The sequence below is a fragment of the Zeugodacus cucurbitae genome, chromosome 5 (genome assembly GCF_028554725.1).
Source record: "Zeugodacus cucurbitae isolate PBARC_wt_2022May chromosome 5, idZeuCucr1.2, whole genome shotgun sequence".
Taxonomy (NCBI): Eukaryota; Metazoa; Arthropoda; class Insecta; order Diptera; family Tephritidae; genus Zeugodacus; species Zeugodacus cucurbitae.
The window spans coordinates 56414157-56436455 of record NC_071670.1 but is presented as its reverse complement, the minus strand read 5'-3'; the positions used below and the strand labels follow the sequence as shown (position 1 = coordinate 56436455).

General features: G+C 34.8%; 3 long non-coding RNA genes across 14 annotated transcripts in view; 2 read left to right on the top strand and 1 right to left on the bottom strand.

Annotated features, from left to right (window-relative positions):
- The first annotated feature begins 8431 nt into the window (after window positions 1-8431).
- LOC105209063 (uncharacterized) lies at window positions 8432-13824 on the top strand. Of its 11 annotated transcripts, none has more exons than XR_008471319.1 (6): window positions 8432-8455; window positions 8766-8880; window positions 8943-10351; window positions 12672-12974; window positions 13026-13147; window positions 13283-13824. It is a non-coding gene; the product is annotated as an uncharacterized LOC105209063 (long non-coding RNA). The 11 variants fall into 11 exon arrangements; XR_008471318.1 differs by lacking the exon at window positions 8432-8455 and having other exon boundaries at window positions 8748-8880; window positions 12672-12820; window positions 12872-12974; XR_008471321.1 differs by lacking the exon at window positions 8432-8455 and having other exon boundaries at window positions 8748-8880; window positions 12672-12822; window positions 12887-12974.
- LOC105209062 (uncharacterized) lies at window positions 10358-11787 on the top strand. Its single transcript, XR_003752073.2, has 2 exons — window positions 10358-11641; window positions 11707-11787. It is a non-coding gene; the product is annotated as an uncharacterized LOC105209062 (long non-coding RNA).
- A 6372-nt stretch (window positions 13825-20196) lies between the features above and the next one.
- The window catches only part of LOC114803616 (uncharacterized), a 299076-nt gene continuing 296973 nt past the window's right edge, over window positions 20197-22299 (bottom strand). For both annotated transcript variants that reach the window (XR_008471609.1, XR_008471610.1), the window contains 3 exons: window positions 21604-21758; window positions 20459-20680; window positions 20197-20346 (listed from right to left, as the gene is read on the bottom strand). This is a non-coding gene — a long non-coding RNA (uncharacterized LOC114803616). The remainder of the gene's footprint in view (window positions 20347-20458; window positions 20681-21603; window positions 21759-22299) is intronic.

The window sequence follows — 22299 nt, the reverse complement described above, 5'->3', positions numbered from 1 at the left end:
TGACGTCGTTGAACGGAATTTTGCGTAAAGATCTTGGCCGATATTCTTACAAGATCAAATTCACGCAAGAACTGAAGCCGCCTGACCACGATTCTCGAGAGTATGTTCGTGAATTGGGCTAAGCAACAACTTAAAAATAATCCGGATTTTTATCGAAAATTCATCTTTAGCGATGAGGCGTTATTGATTAGGCAGCAATCCACACACATGAGACCCCATTTCATCCCGAAAAAATACGGTTTGGTGCGGTTTATGGGCCGGTGGCGCCATTGGGCCGTACTTCTTCCATGATGATCAAGACCGGCACGGTACTGTGAATGGGAATCGCTACCGCTCAATGATAACCGAATATTTTTGGCCCGAATTGGATGATATGGACTTGAACAATATGTGGTTCAAACAGGACGGCGCCACAAGCCAGACAGCGAATGTCACAATCGATTTATTGAAAACCAAGTTTGGTGAATGTGTTATCTCACGAAATAGCCCAGTCATTTGGCCGATTTGACACCGTTAGATTATTTCCTGTGGAGTAACGTCAAGTCCATGGTCTATGCCAACAACCCAGCGAGGATTGATGAACTTCGTACAAATATCGAACGAGAAATTGCAGCAGTAGCGGTCGATTTATGCTTGAAAAAAAAAAATGGTTCAGCGTCTGGAATTTTGCAAGCGTGCCCGTGGTGACCATCCAAAATAAATCGAGTTCCATATTGTAGCATTTATATAAGAATTTTAAATACATCGGGAGCATAGGAACTATGTCGGATTTCAAGACTTTTGATATGAAAATAGCCAGCTGGTTGGATATAATATCTGGCTCTGGAAATCCGGAGCTGCAATAAAATGAGCTTTTGAAGGAAATTCGATCGACATAAGAAAGTTGACGAAGGTATTTCAATGATATTATGATAGTTAAATTCAATAATTCATTATAATTCATTGTACGTCCTGAACGACAGTACCGCCGACCGACTCAATTTAACATAAGACGTGTGTCTCACTGACATTTCTCCTTGGCCCGTTCATCGTAAATCTGGAACGACAGTGATGCCAGCTTTTGTGTACCCCCGGAGCTTTCCTATTAAGGTCGCGGACATTCCAGTTGTTATCTAATCAATATTGTCTTTATGGAATGCGATTCGAGTTCTACCATTGCGCACACCTTCAAACAGTTTTATTTATTTTATTTATTCCATCTTCTGTCAACAATGTTATAAGGCCCTGCTGGAAAGCAAATCGCCAAATGTCCAATTTGAAATGACTGAGGAAGTAAAGGGTGATTATCACATTTCCCCACTATTAAAATAATGGGTTAAAATTTACCAACAATCAATATAATTCTGACGTATGCCATATGAACCCCAGTTTCTGACAATATCATTTGAATATTTGATTGACTACACTGAGTGATCTGATGAAGATATGATTATACACACATCCTTACAATATCGATAATTCTTCCTTTTTTTATATAAGACAACTATTTTTGAACGTTTTGTAATACTTCCATCCTAAACCTGTAACCTTGTATATTACTTATTATTCGACCGCTCGCCTCAACAATCAATAGAACTTTTCCTCACGAAATAAATGCAAATGTTGAGGGCGGTTGAGTTAAGCAAATTCAAATGCAAAGCTTAAAAAGTAAACGAAAACAGAAAATCTTTAAAATATTTCCCCCTTCATACTTAGAACAACAAAGAGAATGCCATGGCAACGGCAACAAGAACCGTGGAATTCTTCTTTAAAACGCAAGATGAGATAAACAGTGAAAATCGTTGAAAACAAAAAGAAAAAAAAAATTCTACACAAAGAGAAAAGTGAAAATATGCAAGAAACTAGGGATATTCAACAAAAAGAAGCCAACAAAATATAAAAAAGTTGTAGCAAAAAGCTGCTACTTTGCGCTTCAATGATTCAAAAAATCTCAAAAGCAATTTCTTGCAGCAGCTGCAAATGCAACTCTTGCCACAGTAACGGTTGTTTGAGTGGAAAATATGGAAATTCCCAGCAGCGGGGCGAACAAACGAAGCAAGCAACAGAACAGAAGAGCCGAGAAGCAAAAGCCCCGCGCTACCTTATGCTTGCTGCTGAGCAGCTGTTAAAGTCTTTTAGCTGCAGATGTAGAGCTACAGATAATAAATATATAGTGTTGTTGTTGTTGTGTAGGTGCTGGTGTTCATCATGCGTACCACATTGACGCACCACTTGTTGGTGGTGTGTGATGTTGGTGGCAAATAGTAATAGTTTTCATTTGGTTGTAATGTGCTTTTACATTTATTTCCATATAGTTACTTGGTTAACTTGAAAGTTGCATCCTCGATTGGGGTTGCGCTGGGCGTATGAGTAACATTGGGGGCACGGGTAGGAGATTACGCTTAGTGGTGAAGTGGAAAATTGAACTTTCACTAAAATTAAAGCAAATACCACTGTTTGGGTATTCCAAGATCAGTTGTCTCAATTGAACTAGAGGATGAAGTTCTATAAGGATGGAAGTTCTTATATATTAATCAGCAGAAGACATGTTTTAAAACAGAAAAGGCTGATAACAACTGACAATATTCAGTGATCCATTTTCAAATCAGAAATATAAATACAAATATTTGTAGTATTGTAAAAAAAAAATTGACAACCTGAACCCAATTTTGATATTACCCGACAACAGTATCTATGAGAGAAGGAAAATACTTAGACTTTTGTTAGAGGATATTTGGTTCTTGAGATATAGCAGTTTCCGAATCGACCGTTTTCTTCGAAACTGGCCTCGGTGACTTCCTTCTGTTCTCAGACCTCAATAGAATGGGCGCTGAAGTTTTAGAAGGGCTGAGGTAAATCTTAATACCAACAAGGCCAAGTAAACAGCTCTTTCCAAAGTACTAGAATACTTTTTACAACGAAATAGAGAACAATAAACCGCAGCGAAAGATGTAGAGGACACCCCGATACCCAATTTTGATAAAACGACAATATTAACTATGAGATGAGGAGGAGATCCCACACTACTAAAGGCTTATGTTCTGACATATTTGATCCCTGAATAATAGTAGTTTTCACTTTCTTCAAAACAGACCCAAGCAACTTGCATCAATTTCCAGACCTCGAAAATATAGTCTCTGAGATCATTAGAAGAGTTGAGGTAGATCTTATTACCAACAAGACCAAACAAGCTTTTTGTAAAGTCCTCGGAGACCGTTCTTTTGGTTATTCTGCGTTTAACTCTATATAAAACCGGGCGTTCGCTGGAACCTAAGGAGTTCAGGATTTAAATACCAGAATGGGTTACCTTAGACTGGAAATATCTATATATGTATATCTATAAAATCTGAAATAAAAGGATTGTCCAAACAGAATCCTTCAGAATATCGCAAAAACTTCGAGTCATACAACAACATTTATGGCAACCTATTCATCAAATAGACAACGTGTGTACCATTAGGACAAAAAGCTCTTATAAGCCTGGGGGTCAGCGCAAATAATATTGTGGTATGACCAGTCTATGGAGCAAATCGCATCTAATTTGAAGAATATTTTAGAGAGCTGCGAAAAGAAAACAATAACTGTACATATATACAAAAATAAAGCATTTACAGAAATAGATTTAGCAAAAAGGGGTGCATCAGAAGAAAGGATACAAAACAAAAAATAAAGTAAAATAAACACCAAAGCTGTCAAGCAAACTTGCAAATACGTGAAAAAGAAATTGCCAACTCACTCACACGTTCCTTAAGCCTCCGTTTCACCACGAAGTTGCACAACAGCGCTCGCCAACACCACTACAACTACACATCTACAAAGGCGAACCGAAAGTCCACAACTCACGTGATTGCGTTTCGTGCAAAATTACAATTCCATCCAAGCAAGCCGTTTGCAAAGCTGCCAACCACCTGCACTCCTTCCCACACGCGCTGCCAGGTGCACAGGTAGAATGGCGAGCACACTAAAAATAGATCATTGCTGGCAGGTGGTAACAGCAAGAGTGTGTAGCTGGTGTGAAAAGTAAGCAAAACTACTGTTTGATGAAGTTGCTAGTTCCTACTTTGGAGGCGCGAATGTGCGTGACGTACGCGGCTGTCATGCCGCGGCATAAACTATTTCAAGTGTCTGTGTGCGGCATGCACGGAGAAAGAGAGAGAGAAAAACTTGTTAATGCCTTCTTCAAAGGCTTTGGCACAATATGGCTTTCGTTTTTTTTTTGTGCTTCGAAACCACCACTGTGTTTGCACTTGCTTGTCCATGTGTTCAATCGAACGGCGCTGTAGTGGACGTGATTTCAATCGAAGCGCTGCTTCAACGGAACATTTATGTTTTCAAATGTCCAAAAGATGGTGCTTTGATGAAATTGTGTGCTGGGAGTTTGCATCTACCTTCTTCATATTTTTCTCTTCGCTGAAAGATGCCTTACAAATGGAGACTTCAAAAGTATTATGCCGAACGCTTATGTTGTTCAGTGTTGTCATAATTTTGAATATTGCTTCTTACTCCTAACAAATTTGATTTATTCCTAGATAGTTTTATATAATAAACAAGAAAGGAGGGGCTAAGTTCAGGTGTAACCGAAGATTTTATACTCTATTTATTTATTTAATTTTATTAATATAACAAAGTCCATTGAAAGTTGGAAGCCCTAATATTAGATATATGCGAGCTAGATAAGGTTATGACCCGATTTCACATGCTTTTGCCACGGAGATATATTATTAGAAGAAAAATATTCTCTCTGAATTTCTACAAAATAACTGAGATACTTACTTATATTTTCGTTAAAAAAATTCTGAGAAGCGCTGAGGTCCTCATATTCGATATATAGGATCTTGAAAACTTATAGTCCGATTTCGCCAAATTTTATAGCGGCGGTGCCGCAGTATAAATGTGGTATTTGTGCGAAGTTCTGTTCCGATATGTTCATTAATGCTTACTTTATATTTTGTAAAGCAAACGATACAGATCGACTTCAAAGTTCTGGTAAATGGAAAGTAGGCGTGGTTGTGAACCAATTTTCATAAAATACCATAAGGATACCAAGAAAATATTACGAATTTCATTGAAATTGGTCGAGTAGTTTCGGAGATATGGTTTTTGACACATAAGTGGGCGGACCCATTTAAAATTTTGTATAACAATTTGAGTGCAGCCCTTTTGTATTATCTTTATAAATTAAGGTTTCTGGTGGCTTTCCTTACTGAATTAAAGCATTTTTAGTAGTTTTCAACATAACCTTTGTATGGGAGGTAGGCGTGATTATAATTCGATTTGCTCCATTTTTGGACTGTATTAGGTAGTACCAAAACAAATGGATTGTAGAGAGTTTGGTTGATATAACATTATTAATTTACGATATAAAAAACTGTATAAAAACTTAGTAGTGGCGGAGTCACGCCCACTTCCCAAAAAAAAAAAAAATTGCATATATATTTGCACCTTCCTAGTGCGTTCCTTTTTACCAAATTTTGCTTTCATAGCATTTTTTATGACTTAGTTATGGCACTTTATGTGTTTTCGCCATTTTGTAGGCGTGGCAGTGGTCTGATTTCGCCTATCTTCGAAAGCAACCTTCCTACATTACATACAACCGTCAAGTAAACAAAACTATTTTACTCTCATAGCAACTTTGTTGCGAGAGTATAAAAAATACACATCTTATTGCAATAGCTGATAACTCAAAGATTAGTAGCTAGTTCAAGCTCCTCAAAAGGTTCGTGCGTTCTTTTCTCGATGTCCAAAGCTAAAAATAATTTTTAGGTATATATCTTATTCAGTCTTCTATTAAGAATACATAAGAAATCAAGCTGAAATTAAGGAATATATGTAATTAAAATGATGGAGTGATATCGAGCAAAATTAAGCTGATTATATATATGAGGCATTCTCTGAAAAAAAGCCACTTAAAAAAAAAGTTCTTTATTTTCTTTTGCATAAATCAATGATTCTTCACCATGTTCTGAGTTGGTTTTTTATTTGTAGCTCATACAAATATTGCTGTCCCAAAATTCCCTTTGGGGGGTAAAAAGGTAATGAAATAAGGGACATTTCAAGATATTTTCGAAAAAAATCGAAGGGGCATAAAGGGTTAAAAATTCCAAAAAAAAAATTTTTATTTTTTGCTATGAAATATTAATTTAAAAAATTTTTACGATATACAGTTTTAAAGTTCTGCTCATTAGTATTAAAGTTCTGGCGGTTCGAAAATTTTTTTACAAAAAACTTTGGCCCCTTACAGTATGGCAACCCCGCGATACACAGACCTAACAGCATATGTTTTATTTTAGGTTTTACACATACTATAAGATATATCATTGCCAAAGAAAATAAAGGTTAATATGTCTTACAGATCCCTTACAATTGGCAAGACATTAAATGCATATTCTCAAAAAATTCTTCTAAAAACGAACAAAACTCAATGAAATGAAATAAATGATTTAATAATGCGAAAAAATCGTAAATTTCACAATCGGTCGTAAAATTGTTTGCAGCACTCTTCGCCTTTGTTACAGTTATTAACAGCTATAAAATAAACAAATATAAAATCCTCATAAACTGCGCTAAAATTTTGTGCTCTTTAATGACGCATATTCTGGAATATATTGAAATTCCCCCAAAATACTAATAAAACTGACAGCATTGAGTGGTGAAAGCCAAAAAAAGTGTAACTCTGCGGCATGGATGAGTATTTACATATATGTATGTAAGAATATTTGCAATTTCCTGCAATGCTAGCAACAATTTCGGTTCTTATTGCAAAAAAATTCTAAGTCTGACTGCTTTAAAATAATTGATTTCAAAATCGTATTTAATTGTGAAAGCAAATTGTATTTATAATACTCTTCATTACAACAACTACAGGCATATTAAGATTTTCTTTAACTAGTGGATAATTCTACATTTACTCAATTAGTTTTTAATGGTCTCACTGTGTACATTGCTATGCAATCAGTTCCTCATTTTCTCATTTACTTATATACTTACTTTGTTGCAAAATATTTCTTTTTTTTTTCAACTATGCAATTCTATTTGCGTAACTGCAATATAAACCGACTTACATATATGTATGTATAGTATATATTGCTGATATTGCTGATATCGCTTATATTTATTATGCGATTATACATCGCTCTCAGCACTGAATGAGTGATGATCTCTGACTGCAGTCGTACTTTTGAGAGTCAAAGGAGAGAGTAAATGTGCAATTGCGTGACTCAGTTGTCGTTGATTCTATAGAGAAACAGTTGGAAAATTTATGCGATGACTTTCTTCAAAAGAAAAAAGTGAAAACTAAAAAATGATTTTCTAACATTCGAGTATTATATTGTGTACGAATTATTAGGTCTACAACTTTGCTTCCGCCGTTTTCCAATAGATGTCTCTAGGGTCAAGTATTGGTCGATTAAATCGATTAAATCGTTTTATATCGATCTTGGACATTTGTGTCAACATTAACCCAACAAAATATTTGTAGAGATCTGTTTGCATTCCAAACTTATTCTCAACTGAAAATGTCACTTTTGAGCCGAATTCTCGACATTTGCGGGAAATTTTGCTATTCTTTTTCAATTCCAAGAAAAGTGTGGCTGAGGCTCATCGACATTTGTGTAGCGTATGAGAGACAAGTTTACGAAACTATGTGTTAAGAGGGGGGTAAGGTTTGACAACTTTTTTTTTTAATTTTTTTTCTGAACCATCAACATCTCAAGAATATTGTGTTAAAGTTTTAGGTCATTCGGAGAAAAACTAACGAAGTAACAGCAGGTTTAATAACGATACCTCCAGCTATCTGCGCTGAGTGTACAAAACTTTGAATCGATTTTCCCAAATATGTCATTTTTAAAGTCGGTGACCAGCCTACAGGAAAAACTACTGCATCGATCGTTTTGAAATTTTGAACAAATATTCTACATATGTATATATAGCTCTCGAATGGCGTCGAGTTTTTCCAAAAATTTTAATTACCAACAATTTTACAATAACAAATAGGTCGATTTTTTCGTCTAAAATCGTCATTTTGGCTTGAAAATGGTACCAAAAATTGAAAAATTTAAAAATTAAAAAAAACTCGTCGTCAATTGAAAGATAAACTAATAAACTAAAGAAAGCATTTTGATTTTTTGGTTTCGGATGATCCAGCGATGCTGTAGGCTGGTCACCGCACAAACACTTTTGGCCTGCCGAGGTGCCTGCACAGATCGATGATAAATCCGTTATTCCTCGCTATTTTGCGATAAAACTTTTTTTAAGTATCCTTCAAATGTTGTACTTTCATATAATAATAAGTAAAACAAACATACAGCAATAGTTTATAATAGCAATACATCATGAAAAAAGGTCTTTTTTCGACGAAACGAAACGAGATTGCATTGTATACAAATGAATACATTGCAATCAATTTTATGACAGCTGCTGCAGTATCGAAATATAGACGAGTTCTCTGTGTGTATTTAAGTACGTGTGCAAATAATCGGTAAATATACAAATAAATATTTACTAATTTAAGCGTTTACGTGGCCTAATTGTTTCAATAAATTAGTATAATATAATATTAAACGTGTACCACGCACATATGTATGTATGTATTTGTAACCATATCAGCAATACTTGTTAGCTTTCTTTGTAAGAAATTCAACTAGTACTACTCTAGCATTGCAGTTAAATGCTTTAGAATCGTGTGAGTTTCCCACAGGGTATTAATTCAAGCGCATACATACATATATACACCTCTCTGTGTGTGATACATAAGTATTTGTAAATTATTTGTAAATAAATATGTACAGACGAATATCAAAATGTTTAACAAATGCTGAGTCTCTTCGTCACTTCGTGAAGAGTGCTTATGAATACAACTGATCAGTGCAACTTAGCAAGCGAACGATGTCCGTTGTAAACGAAGTAAGTTTAAGGAACTATTTGTGCAAAGTGCAACAGGTTTACTTGAATATTTTTGTTTGTAGATCATTCAAGAAAGCTGTCATGTATCATGTATAAGCGGAGGACAGGCTGCAGTGGTGCTAATCCTTGTTTTTCTTATTACATCAGACCAAAGAGTGGGAAATTATATAAGACACCATAAAGATGTAACTGCCGGTCTAAACAATTTAATACCGATTTTCAAATTTATTGCTGTTGTCATCTTGAAATTGTATGTGTGGGCATTATATATCTTACTAAAATTATCTGCTAAACTGCTGAAGCTCATGTTTGTCATGCTGAAGCTCATGTTTGTCAAGCTGAGGCGCATGTTCAGCAGACTTTCCGTTTAAAAGTTTGAAAAAAAGTTTGATGTAGATATATGTATGTATAAGTGTGGAAAATTCCACTGGCAATGTTAATCGAAAGTTTTTTCAAATATACATAATAAAAATACATATGTACATATGTAGGTACATATTTGAAGTTTTGCGTTCTATTTTCATATAGTATGATTTCGGGAAAGAACCGATTTCTAATGATATGACAACGTAGATAATGATACCAACACTCTTCTTTCATACAGATCATTGACAGTTGAGAGCGTAAAATATAAGTATATACGACTTTGACAGTTGACTAGATCGGTTACGCTACACAACTGCCAACAACAGTATGGCCATATTGAAATCCATTCAAATAACTCAAGTCAACGGAGACATTTCGAAACGCAGAAAATCAAAAAATAAAACTGTAAAACCATAAAAGCGAATTATAACGAAGAAACGTTCCTGACCTTCAGATGGTTTGTGGTTCATCAAAAATTATGAAATAGTTTGTGAATTGACATTTGACAAGCATTAATTATATCTATAATTGAAAATTCATACAAATAAAAAATCAATACAAATAAATTGTTCACTTTATTTAAGCATTTTTTTTCCTCTGGCAACGCTTTAAAATATTGTAAAATAATGAGAATTGTCAAGTGCTCTCACACTAGTAGACGTTTGGCATAACATATTATCACTTCCCTTTATGTATTGGTCAAGCGTTGCATTTGACAGAGTGATTCAAATGCCACAAAGTGCTGCTTTCTCACAAATTTAGTATATAAACGAAATGAAAAATCCATATTTATTCGGCAATAGTTATATTTTTTAAAGCAATGAAAAAGCGTTACATTTTCTGTTTCTGTTTCAGTTTCTGTTTTAGTTTCTGTTATCCATAGAGAGTAACGACTCGAATAAAATACACGTTTAAATTACACCGATTGTCATAATTATATAGAGATTAAATATGAAGCGATTATACCATTTTAACAGGGCATTCCTAAACTCAAGATATTGAATTGAATAAGAGAACTTTCCTATTGCTTTCACAAGTGAACTTTATGTCAAAAGAGCAGAGCTCAAGGAATGGCTGTGACGAAAGTTTTATATAAGAATTCAAGGTATAAGGCTAAAAAGATACAGCGATACAAAATACTACGAATCAAATATGTAGTAATTGAGACATATTTAATGATAAAAAATATTGGACATGAAAAAGTGAATTGCACAAGGTCAGCAGCAAAGCGATTGTTGCTCTTCCTGAACTTTTCTACGCCCTTATCAATGTTAATTTAATTTGACATTGTAGCCAAAGCAATGCATAGATCAGAACACTGCGATAAATGGCAAAGGGTTCAGCGAGAGGACGCAACGTAAAAATATAAAACTTATTTTGCATAACGACTCAGTGCGAAAGCAAATAAATGAGCGCTGTGAACCTTAAGTGATTGACTGCTGGTCAAGTTAAAGGCTTGTGCGGTGTCAGAGGGGACGCTTAACGGCACTTTGACAGAGGAAGCTGTAGATTTTCTATTTGATTTTATTTTTATATTTTTTCTACTGCCGTTGCTTGTCAAAGTTAACTTTTTCGTATTTTCTTTACTTTATATTTCTATTATACAAGCATTTTTCATTTTGCTTTGAGATTTCTTTTTTTACAAAGCGTGTTAATGGTGACTACAAAAAAAAAATGTATGTAGCAATTGCTCTTTGATAACAAGCTTTGACTTTAGTGATGGTGTGAGTCAAAGAGCGCGCCAGAAGTGTTTTAACTTGGAAACTTTCGCCATGAAAGTGTTTAACTTAAAGTTCTTGTGACGAAAAAATTGCAGATAAAAGTAAAAAATAAAAAAAGACCGAGTATTAGAGTTTAAGTAGTATGAGAAGTGATTAAATAACTTGTGTTATTAATTCAAACTGTCAGTTTAATTCTTTTTATTAAAAAGATTATATCTCAAAAATATTATTAATACTCCTAGTCACCCTGTGGCTGCCATATGGCGTTGCAAGGTGAATATCTTTACACACGATCGATCGGTGAACTGAATATTCAACACAGCAAAATTCATGGTGATAACAGAGATTAGACATCTACAAGTTGACGGAATTGGCTACTATCAGCCACTTTTTTTAACGTTTGAGAAAGTAATTGCCTTATACTGTGTGATGGTTTATGAAAAGTCATCGAAAGTATCAAATGTCATTACATTGAAGTCTCAAAGACTCGAGTTGACAGCTAGTCCATCAGTTCCGTAGCTTATCACAGATTGGCAGCTGAACATAATTTTCGTTGATTCTACTTAAGGGTGATGTACTAGTAATCAATATTACTTGTAATCTGGACTAAATTTTTCACACGAATAAAAGTGATGAGTCACAAAATTGTATTCTCACCTCTACAATTAATGCAAGTATGGCCTTAATCAAAATTTCAGAGACACAAACGCACAAAATTTATGTATTAATCTTTTTTCAGTACTTGTAAGATACCATATAGTCTTTAAAAGAAAATGTGAATAAAGACGATGCCTATACACATACTATAAAGATGCATATACAACAGACAATCACTTAATGTAAGCAAATATGCGCCCGGATTTGATTGAAAATAAATTGCTGCAGCTTTTCTCTGCCTATCAGAAAGGTAGAAAAAGCAGATTCAAACAGTTCCGAGAAGAATTGTTAAGCCAAAAGCTATTGGCTTCGTAGTTAATTTCCATACAACAAAGAGTCAAATATGGAATGAAGTAAGGTTGTTTTCCATTTCGACATTTTGCTATATTTTCAGTACAACAAAAGTTTAGTGATTTTGCAAGCAAAAGTTAGGCCTTTGTTTTGCATTGATGTCTAAACTGTGAATCTTGTTTCCTGGCTTACAATTTAAATTTTTTTCATCGAAAATTTTCATTTAAAGTATGTATAATTAAAATACAAATTACTAAAATATGTAGGGAAGAATACGGAGTGCTTTATAATAATAAATACGAGCGGAATGAGCGGAATAATTATAAATTAAAATTTTATTATTATCTTTTTTCACTTTCTACGTGGATTTCACTGGACTGAGAAGGCTTTGCATTAATTGCACTTTTATTAGATATTTTCACAATTAACTGTAACAAAACCTCTCTTATTTGAGATATTTTTTATTTTATTATTTTTTTTTTAGATGAACTTTCAACAATAATTATTTGATTTACCACTTATTTTCTTAAATTTTTTCGCGATTTTTTTATATTTATACCCTGAACAGGGTATATTAAGTTTGTCACGAAGTTTCTAACACCCAGAAGGAAGCGTCGGAGGCAGTATAAAGTATATATATAAATGATCAGCATGTTGAACTGTGTCGATTTAGCCATGTCTGTCTGTCTGTCTGTCTGTCTGTATATATACGAACTACTCCTTCAGTTCTTAAAATATCTTTTTGAAATTTTGCAGATGCTATTTTCTCTTCAAGAAGCTGCTCATTTGTCGGAATTGACGATATCGACCACTATATCATATAGCTGCCATACAAACTGAACGATCGGAATCAATGGCTTGTATGGAACACTTCCGCATTTTACTACATATCTTCACGAAATTTGGTGTGAGTTATTGTTCATAGAAATAATTTAATCCCCGAAAATATTGTTCAGATCGGTGCACTATAGCATATAGCTGTCACACAAACTGAACGATCGGAATCAATGGCTTGTATGGAAAACTTCCGCATTTTACTACATATCTTCACGAAATTTGGTAAGAGTTATTGCTCATAGAAATAATTTAATCTCCGAAAATATTGTTCAGATCGGTGCACTATAGCATATAGCTGCCATACAAACTGAACGATCGGAATCAATGGCTTGTATGGAAAACTTCCGCATTTGACGTGGTATCTTGACGAAATGTGACATGGATTACTGTTTATGGTAATAGTAAAATCTCCGAAGAAATTGTTCAGATCGGTTAACTATATAACCTTAATGTTTTTTAGCAAACAACCCGGCTAAAAAGATTTAGTAAAATGTTTTCTTTTTTTTACTTACTTTTTCTTACATCTTTAGATTTGCTTAAACACATAGTTACTAAAAGAAATGCACCAGTGAAGGGTAGATTAACTTCTCAGCCCCCATTTCCGCGAATTTGGATGCGCAATTAATTAGGCGGGAAGTTTGATTATTTTGTGCTCTTAATTTAATTTGGATATCTCTTAATGCGAAACATGTTAGAAAATGTGTGTACTTTGGAAAATTCTATAAGAAATTTCCATTTTAAATACCTCATATAAATATTTTATTTTCCAAATTGCGACACTTCCGTTCTCCAAATCATTCTTCAGGCTACAAGAATATATAAACGTTTTTACTAACATCCCGGCATGATCAAATTTTATTGCAAAAACACATGAAATTGACTCTCAAACTGTAGGAAATAAGGGCTTTTAATTGAAACATTTGAAGAGTTAGAATTCTGAAACGACAACACCGAGTCGCGAGTTGGGTGCGGGAGAAGGAATTAGGGGAACGGCACATGGAGACAGCGGAGAAGAGAGCTGCAGGCGGACCTGGTATAGAAGAAGAATAAGCTAAAGGCGGCGGAAACAGAATCAGGACACAACCATATAGATATTGAGCATATTAAGTATTTAATGTTGAAAGGTCTATAGAAATTACTATCCAAGAGAACCAAATTATGCAGGAAAGAATCATACTCCAGTCCACTAACAAAAAACAAATACTAAGACCAAATAAAAACCAAATATTGAATATATAAGTAGATATAATTAATGTATATTATATATCAATTATACTAGAACTTTAATTTATTTAAAAGCACAAAAATAAAAATTTTGGACCAAAAATTGTAAATTCTTTCAATTAACACACAGGATATAATCCTTGTTGTAAGTTGGCTTTTAAGAAAGTGCCGCAACTTCAAAACAACGGTACTCTCAGTGTTCGGCAGTACTCCCTGCAGCTATCTGCGTCCAAAAACTTCCAATAAAATTAACATTTACTGACGTTTTGTGTGAATTTGCCATATTTTCGCGCGATTTGCAACATATTTTAAATTAAAAAAAAAAAAAAAATTCCGAAGCAACAACCAAAATGTCAATCCGCTCCCGTCACATCCCCCTTCCGGCATTTCAAATATACCCCTTTGCATATGCAACACCATCGGGTAGCTCTGCCGCTCTGCCGACGTCAACAGCGAAAAACTGCATTTCAATTTGGTGCGAAAAACTGGAATTTCTACCAGGCGATCAGGAGCAGGCAGCAGGTGGATTTCTGCCTGATACTGTTAACGCACTGTTAACTGTGCAGACTGTTATGTTAGCGGACAGTAGAATGTTATTGTCCATGTTAAGCCACTGCAAAAGGTGCAGAAGTCATGTAATCACACTTTAAAACTTCGTGGTTTCTTAATATTTTTCGAGGTTTTTTTGTTTAAATTGTTGCATTAATTTGGCGAAAACTTATAAGAACAAATTCCATGGCAAAGTGATTAAAATTGAATAAATATTTAATAATATAACATAGTACTATCTTTGCTGTTAGTAGGCTTTCAAACTTTTACAAAAAATCGTGCTACTTATCATTAATGGTACTCAGAATAATCTACAGGCCTCCCTGCAACTTTCTATGCCCATAATGTCCAACTAAAGTTAGCATTTGCTGGTGTTTCATGCTGTTTTCTCATATTTGTTAGCGATTGCAACATATTTTAATTTTTTATAAATATAAAGGCATAGCCGGACAGCAGCGAATCGCAAATGTTTCTAACTTTTGAACCAGTTGTTGGATTTTAGTGATCTAAATTTTGAATTTTGCAGAAACGCGTGGGCTACAATCCTGACTAAGTGAACTCCCTGTTGGAATTACCCGGGAGTTTATAAAATTAAAAATGTGATGCAAGTCGCGAATTTTCATGGAAATTACACTCAAAATGCATTCGTTTACTTAATTATGTTTCAGGAAATGATGTTAGTAGTTACCCTGTGTCATTAGCCACCCACTCAATGCCTCACATGTTCAATAAAACCAATTTTTTATACAATATTTTACTTTTAATGTTTGCACTAATTGCATAATTTATTGCACAATATACGCAATATTTTGTTGTTGGAACGAATGCTTTTTTATGACAGACAGTAATTATTCACTTTCTACTTTATTTTTATATTCTCCTTTTCTTTTATACACGTGCAAACGCTGGTTGTTGTGTTCGATATTGGTGTTACCAGATCGTTATTTGTTGAGATATTTCATAGAATTTTATTTCTTATTTAATGTAAAAAATCATCTAGTTTCTATATTTGCAAGTTCGAACTCGAAATTCCGATGTTTTAGCCACTTTATCGCTGAAAATGTGCAAAAATTTGCGATTTGCAACACATTTTTAATTTTCTAAAATATTACGTAATTGCAATTTCAAATATTTTTCAATAGGTTTGTAGCGCCTGCGTTTCTGCAAAATTCAAAATTTAGATCACCAAAATCCATTCAGCCGTTCAAAAGTTATTCGCATTTTTGTGTTTCGCAGCCACCTACTGCCTGCTCCTGGTCGCCTGGTAGAAATCCCAATTTTTGGCATCAAGTTGAAATGCATTTTTTCGCAGCCGACGTCGGCAGCGCCGGACAGCAGCGAAACGCAAATGTTTCTAACTTTTGAACCAGAGGTCGGATTTGGGTGATCTAAATTTTGAATTTCACAGGATCGCATGGACTATAATACTAATTAAGTGGATTCCGTGTTGGAATTACCCGCGAATTACTAAAATTAAAAATGTGATGCATATCGCGAATTTTAATGGAAATTACACACAAGATGCATTCGTTTGCTTAAATAAGTTTCAGAAAATGGTGGTAGTAGTTACTCCGTGTCATTAGCTATCCATTCAATGCCTTAGATGTTCAATAAAACAATTTTTTTATACAATATTTACTTTCAATGTTTTCACTAAATTGCATAATTTATTGCACAATCTACGCAATTTTGTGTTGGTTGAACGATTGTTTTTGTATGCCAGACAGTAATTATTCACTTTCTACTTCATTTTTATATTCTCCTTTTCTTCTATGCATGTGCAAATGCTGGTTGATGCACCCAAATATGTTCGTTTTTGGTGTTACCATTTCTTTCTCGTTTGAAATATTTCATATAACTTTATATGCTTATTTAAGGTAAAAAATCATCTAGTTTCTATATTTGCAAGTTAGAACTCGAAACTCCGATGTTTTAACTGCTTTTACGCTGAAAGTTTGCGATTTGCAACATATTTTTATTTCTCTAAATTCGCTGGTTATTCCAAGATAGATTCTTATTATATGGGATTATAGAGCATGCGATTCTGCAAATTTTGGCATTTTTAGTTTTACGCTGCGACCAGCCGTTCAAAAGTTATAAGCGTTTTTCTGTTCGGCAGCCACCTACTCCCTGCTCCTGGTCGCCTAGTAGAAATCCCAGTTTTTCGCTCCAAATTGAAATGCATGTTTTTGGCAGCGGCGCCGACAGAGCGGCAGAGCTGCCCGATGGTGTTGCATATGCAAAGGGGCAAATTTGAATTAACGGAAGTGGAATTTGAATAACAGGAAGTTGACCCAGACCGGAAACCGGAAATGAGAATAACGGTCCTCTGTTTCCGGTTTGGGGTCCAGACCGGAAGTTGAGAACCGGAAATCGGAAGTTGGGACCGGAAGTTGGTCACATCCGGTTTCCGCCCGGTGCCATTTTCCGGTCCCGCCACATCCCACTTCCGTTAATTCAAATTTGCCCCTTTGCATGTGCAACACCATGGCACAGCTCCGCCGCCGCCTCTGCCAGCGCCGCTGCCGGAAAAATGCATTTCAACTTGGTGCCAAAAATTGGGATTTCTACTAGGCGACCAGGAGCAGGCAGTAGGTGGCTGCCGAACAGAAAAACGCTTATAACTTTTGAACGGCTGGTCGTAGCGTAAAACCAAAAATGCCATAATTTGCAGAATCGCATGCTCTATAATCCCATATAATAAGAATCTATCTTGGAATAACCAGCGAATTTAGAGAAATACAAATATGTTGCAAATCGCAAACTTTCAGCGTAAAAGCAGTTAAAACATCGGAGTTTCGAGTTCTAACTTGCAAATATAGAAACTAGATGATATTTTACCTTAAATAGGCATATAAAGTTATATGAAATGTTTCAAACGAGGAAGAAATGATAACACCAAAAACGAACACATTTGGGTGCATCAACCAGCGTTTGCACATGCATAGAAGAAAAGGAGAATACAAAAATGAAGTAGAAAGTGAATAATTACTGTCTGGCATACAAAAGCATTCGTTCAACCAACACAAAATTGCGCAGATTGTGCAATAAATTATGCAATTTAGTGCAAACATTGAAAGTAAAATATTGTATAAAAAAAATTGTTTTATTGAACATCTAAGACATTGAATGGATAGCTAATGACACGGAGTAACTACTACCACCATTTTCTGAAACTTATTTAAGCAAACGAATGCATTTTGAGTGTAATTTCCACGAAAATTCGCGATTTGGATCACATTTTTAATTCTAGTAATTCGCGGGTAATTTCAACACGGAATCCACTTATTTAGGATTATAGTCCATGCGATCCTGTGAAATTCAAAATTTAGATCACCCAAATCCGACCTCTGGTTCAAAAGTTATAAGCATTTGTGTTTCGCTGCTGTCCGGCGCTGCCGACGTCGGCTGCGAAAAAATGCATTTCAACTTGATGCCAAAAATTGGAATTTCCACCAGGCGACCAGGAGCCGGCAGTAGGTGGCTGCGAAACACAAAAATGCGAATAACTTTTGAACGGCTGAATGGATTTTGGTGATCTAAATTTTCAATTTTGCAGAAACGCATGCGCTACAAACCCATTGAAAAATATTTGCAATTGCAATTACGTAATATTTTAGAAAATTAAAAATGTGTTGCAAATCGCAAATTTTTGCACATTTTCAGCGATAAAGTGGCTAAAACATCGGAATTTCGAGTTCGAACTTGCAAATATAGAAACTAGATGATTTTTTACATTAAATAAGAAATAAAATTCTATGAAATATCTCAACAAATAACGATCTGGTAACACCAATATCGAACACAACAACCAGCGTTTGCACGTGTATAAAAGAAAAGGAGAATATAAAAATAAAGTAGAAAGTGAATAATTACTGTCTGTCATAAAAAAGCATTCGTTCCAACAACAAAATATTGCGTATATTGTGCAATAAATTATGCAATTAGTGCAAACATTAAAAGTAAAATATTGTATAAAAAATTGGTTTTATTGAACATGTGAGGCATTGAGTGGGTGGCTAATGACACAGGGTAACTACTAACATCATTTCCTGAAACATATTTAAGTAAACGATTGCATTTTGAGTGTAAGTTCCATGAAAATTCGCGATTTGCAACACATTTTTAATTTTATAAACTCCCGGGTAATTCCAACAGGGAGTTCACTTAGTCAGGCGTGTAGCCCACGCGTTTCTGCAAAATTCAAAATTTAGATCACCCAAATCCAACCGCTGGTTCAAAAGTTATAAGCATTTGTGTTGTGCTGCTGTCCGGCGCTGCCGACGTCGGCTGCGGAAAAATGCATTTCAATTTGGTGCGAAAAATTGGGATTTCTACCAGGCGACCAGGAGCAGGCAGTAGGTGGCTGCGAAATAGAAAAATGCGAATTGTGGCCAAAGGGAGGCACTTAGAGCCATGCGGTTTTTACTGGTCTCTTCAGAATCGCATGGCCCAAAAGTGTATAAAAAAATGGTTGTTGTTGTTGCACTGTAAACATTTATAAAAATTAAAATATGTTGCAATCGCCAACAAATATGAGAAAACAGCATCAAACACCAGCAAATGCTAACTTTATTTGGACATTATGGGCATAGAAAGTTGCAGGGAGGCATGTAGATTATTCTGAGTACCATTAATGATAAGTAGCTCGATTTTTTGTAAAAGTTTGAAAGCCTACTAACAGCAAAGATAGTACTATGTTATATTATTAAATATTTATTCAATTTTAATCACTTTGCCATGGAATTTGTTCTTATAAGTTTTCGCCAAATTAATGCAACAATTTAAACAAAAAAAGCTCAAAAAATATTAAGAAACCACGAAGTTTTGGCATAAAGTGTGATACATGATTACTGCACCTTTTGCAGTGGCTTAACATGAATAATAACATTCTACTGTCCGCTAACATTAAGGCAAAAAATAGTCAAACTGTCAGCTTAATTAACGTTTCTATGCGCCCCTTCTTGTGACACCAACACTTTGAAGGTCACAACTCTGGTAAATCTGAACCAATTTTGATGATTTTTGTGGAATATGAAAGGAAATTTCAACACACATAATACTGACGCATTCAATTCGCTAACTAAATAGAAATAATAGTACTAGAAGTAGGCTAATTGTTTCCCGACTTTTGTACTAACAATGTGCCTCTATGTAGATCCTCGTAAGAAATAATTAAAAACTTTGTTGTATTTGTATATTTTATTACAATTTAATTGCATTTCTTAAATGCAGTTCTAGTGGCTTAATTATCTATGTTTGTATATGTACATATATATTGTATGTGTGTGTATACAAGTATGTGTATTGTTGTATAAGGTATTATAGCAAAATGTATGAAAACTTTTTGACTTACACATACATATATAAATTACAACTAAAGTATATACATATTTATATATACAGTTGAACTGCCATAACTCAAACTTCCATACCTTAAAGTTCTCCATAACTCGAACTCTTGAATTGGAAATAGAAGTAAAATTAAATAAAAATGTTTGCCTTAACTCGAAGTTTTTTGTTCGGATTATGGTGATTCGAGTAAGGGCAGTTCAACTGTAGTACATTTATATATCTCATCTCCAATTAAGCTACCAGTGTTAATAGATGGTATACATATTATTTTGATAACAGCTCATTTCTGTGCATCCGAAAAATATTTGGTTTGAGTCTTCGATACGAACGCGAGTCATGTGACGCAATTTCGCTTGCGATCGCGATAGCCACGGCGATAACGACGCACCAGCGCCGCAAGTGTCCACGAGATGGCAGCAATGAACGACAACATGTTGAAGAAAGGGTGATCGATCACATATAATACCTGAAATCAAAAAATTTAAAGATGCGATTAAACTAAAATGTAACTGTATGTGTAATCTAAACATAATCAAATATTTTATATTATCAAACACATGATATCGACTGACACTTACCCACAAATGGTCCGCAGGCGAACGTAAACAAGCCGGAAATGAGCAGTGCCAAACCGGAAGCTGCTTGTAAACGTAGCAATGGAACACAACCAGGTATAACAAGTGGCCAGAAGATCATGCGCACACCCTTGCACTTCCCAATCCAAACGAGTGTACACAGTATGACCGTGTAGGAGCGTATGCAGGCCACGACAGTGCGACCGAGTGCGATGCCAACGACACCTGTGTAATAAAAATATTTATTAGGAAATTCATTACTGCATTTAAGAGGTGAAGTGGGTTTCAAAATTCAAAAATATTGTTGTCTTATTAAATAGTGCAATGTGTTCAAAATATTATCTAAAAATATCAAATCCATCCGAGTTTTTTTTTCAAGTCGGTGCAAACGATTTCACGAAAATGTATACAACGATTTTGTTGAAATTTGCACACACCTTTGGAATTACATTATCTAGTTTATGAACGAAAGATATTTTATCCATATACTATCGAAATATTTTCTCTACAAGACTTCTCTATACTTAGTACTTCCGCTTGGATGATGCTGGATGCGTTCGATAGACGAAAAAGAGTGAGATGTCATGATCACTGGAGGTATGCTCCACCAACACCACAAACCACTTTAGATCCGTCGGTATATATTGAAATGGTATTCTCCTCTTCAACTGCTATTCTTCTCCATTCCTGTCTAGAGGGTATACTCATCTGAAAGTGGCTACTGAAGTCCAACTTTGCTGGTTCAGGATTTCGTTGTGTCTATAACTTTTGCGAGTCCATCTTCCTTGCTCATTTAATCTAATAGCAAAAAACGCAGATATTTACAAAGAGCGCATCTGTAAGGCATGACTTTAAGGCTCCGGTAACCGCCGCAGACGTTGCTATCTGTATTCCCTTCAACTTTTTTATGTTGTGATTACTGCAGTGTATGTACGATTTTATATAGTATATATTTAGAAATAAATTACCACCTAACCCCTTAATAGAGTGTGTAATAAAGACGTGTTCTGTATAAATCGGGCTAGGCTAGTTAGGATTGTCAGATTTTAAGAGGTTTTCAAAACTATTTCATATTTCAATGTAAATTGTATGTAGATCTGTCTGTATACTGCTAATTAGCACTACTTCAAACCCGCTTTAGAGCTTACCTGTTAGGAAGAAGGCACGATTATCCCACAGTATTTTTTTCGTGATGAATGGCCCATCACAGACATTACCGACGTTATTTGTGAGGTAGTGAAGCCGAAATCATTTAATATGAATGGCGTTAGGATATTGTTGTGTGTTGTTGTACTCCGAAGACCTAGAAGAGAAAATAGAAAAACAAAAATTAGATATCAACAAATTATTAAAAAACTTCACTTCCTCTTTAAATCAGTTCTTATGCACATTACACTATTTTATATGACTAAAAATCTGTCCACAAGGTGATATCCTAAGTCATATCTTATGTCACTCAAATCTCATTCTTTCTTTGAGAATTATTATAATTACTTAATGCTTGAATTTATAGATTCCCAGACTAATGCGCGGTTTTGACTATGTCAAATTCAATGACGCAAAATTGACAATACCCAAATTTCGATAGCATGATACATTAGGGAAAGAAGGGAGGAAGATTATTTAGACTGTCAACTTCAATCATGGAAAATTTACTACCAACTCACTCGAGTTATCAAAAGCGAAATTTCTGAATGACAACCGTTTTTATTGGTCTGCCACCGTTATTAAATTTGTCAATATGAAAACAGCACATAATTAGCGAAGATCATCATTAGAGAAAAATTTTAATTGGACATTGATATTTTAGGCGTTAAAATATGACATTATTGCGCAGTATTAAA